The 2,276-nt window shown below is 41.3% G+C and overlaps 1 pseudogene; it reads left to right on the plus strand.

The window, feature by feature from the left end:
* The first annotated feature begins 562 nt into the window (after positions 1-562).
* On the plus strand, positions 563-1,478 carry LOC130045109 (olfactory receptor 9G9-like; annotated as a pseudogene).
* Positions 1,479-2,276: the final 798 nt, after the last annotated feature.

Genomic DNA, 2,276 nt, shown 5'->3' on the forward strand with positions numbered 1-2,276 from the left:
TTTTCTCTTATTTTAGTCATTCCAAAGAGAAATGAAAATCAACTTCAAAAATTGAAAGTGCATATTATTAGTTATGAAACAGAGAATCGTTGAAGTGAGGTAGTCTTAATGCCCAATGATCTTAGTTAAACTAACCAAAGCTTAAACCACAATCAATGCTTCCATGCAAGGGAACAAAAATATAAGAATTATCAAAATAACAAATAGCCAAAATGTCTTGAAATAAAGCACTTAAAATATAAACAAAGCAATCCCTTTCTTTACTTCTATTCTTTTGTTCATATAAAAGTAGCTTCCCTACATCCCTCAAATGATATAGAACCCTTGATTATATTCGTTCTGGTAAAATTCTTAAGGTTATCTCTTAACAATGCAATTATAATCATTTCTAAAAGGTTTGTGGACAATGAAAATATTTTCCAAAAATGAGTATTTTAATATGGAATCTTGAACTTCAAGTTTACTAGCTTACAAGTTTACAAATTTACAAGTTTAGCATTCAGAGTGGTGACTAAAGCTATAATATTGTTTCTTCACTTCTTAGGTGAGGTTCCCTATAGTCATGGAGAGGAGTAATCACACAGTCACAGAGTTCATCCTGCTGGGCTTCACAACAGACCCCGTGATGCAGTTGGTCCTGTTCGTGCTCTTCCTGGGCGTACTCAATGACCCTCCTAGGAAATACCACCCTCATAGTGTTGATCTGCAATGACTCCCGGCTGCACACACCCATGTATTTTCTCATTGGCAACCTGTCCTTTCTGGATCTCTGGTATTCCTCTGTCTACACTCCGAAGATCATAGTGACCTGCATCTCTGAAGACAAAAGCATCTCTTTTGCTGGTTGTTTATGTCAGTTCTTCTTCTCTGCTGGGCTGGCCTACAGCGAGTGCTACCTGTTGGCTGCCATGGCTTATGACCGCTATATGGCCATCTCAAAGCCCCTGATTTATGCTCAGGCCATGCCCATCAAGTTATGTGCGGTTTTGGTAGCTGCCTCATACTGTGGGGGATTTACCAACTCTTCTATCCTTACCAAAAGAATCTTTTCCTTGAACTACTGCAGTGGCAATGTGATTAAAGACTTTTTCTGTGATTTGCTTCCCCTGGTGAAGTTGGCTTGTGGCAAAAAGAATGACCACCAGGGCTTAATGTACTATATCCTGACTTCCAATGTCATCACCCCCACTACACTCATCCTGGCCTCCTATGTCTTCATCATCGCCACCATCTTGAGGATTCGCTCCACAAAGAGTCGCCTCAAAGCCTTCTCCACCTGCTCCTCCCACCTCATCTCAGTCACCTTGTACTATGGCTCCATTCTCTATATCTATGCTTGCCCTCGATCTAACTATTCTGTGGGTTCAGACAAAATTGCTTCCACCTTTTACACGGTGGTGTTCCCCATGTTGAACCCCATGATTTACAGTTTTAGGAATAAGGATGTGAAAGAGGCTCTCAAAAAACTAATTAAGTAAGTGTATATTTTCTCCCTCTGAGGAGATAGGAAAAAAAAACTTTGATATAGTTATTTATATTTCAGAAAGCATTGACAGTGTGGTCCATATTCTTAAACCTTAACCCTTAAAATGGAGGGTTAAGAATTTATAGTCCTGGTTAAAGAAACTTTGGTACATCTACACAATGGAGTACTATGTAGCCGTTAGAAAAGATGAAGTCATGAAATTTACATACAAGTGGTACTGTAGCATTGTAGCACTGTCCTTCCATTGTTCATCGATTTGGTCCAGTGGACCCAGTGGGCACAGTCTCCATTGTAAGACTTGTTGTTACTGTGTTTGGCATATGGAATATGTCACGGGGAGCTTGCCAGGCTTTGCCGTGCGGGCAAGATACTCTCGGGTGCTTGCTGGGCTCTACGAGAGAGGTGGAGGAATCGAACCTAGGTCAGCCAGGTCAGCCGCATTCAAGGCAAATGCCCTACCGCTGTGCTATCACTAAATGGAAAATATCATGCTAAGCGAAATGAGTCAGAAAGAGAGGGACAGACATAGAAAGATTGCATTAATCTGGGAAACATAAAGTAACAAAATAGGAAACTAACACCCAAGAATAGCCGAGATAGGTAACCGGAAGTTTACTCCATGGCTTGGAGGCCAGCCACACATGCTAGGGGAAAAGGCAGCTCAGATAGAGAAGGGAGCACCAAATAAAGGGTGCTAGGAGGATCCTCCCAGGATGGGAGAAGCATGCTGAAAGTAGACTATAAACCAAATATGATTGCCATTCAATGCCTCTTTTGCAAACCACAGCAC

Source organism: Sorex fumeus, unplaced genomic scaffold (assembly GCF_029834395.1).
Source record: "Sorex fumeus unplaced genomic scaffold, SorFum_2.1 ptg000007l, whole genome shotgun sequence".
Lineage (NCBI taxonomy): Eukaryota > Metazoa > Chordata > Mammalia > Eulipotyphla > Soricidae > Sorex > Sorex fumeus.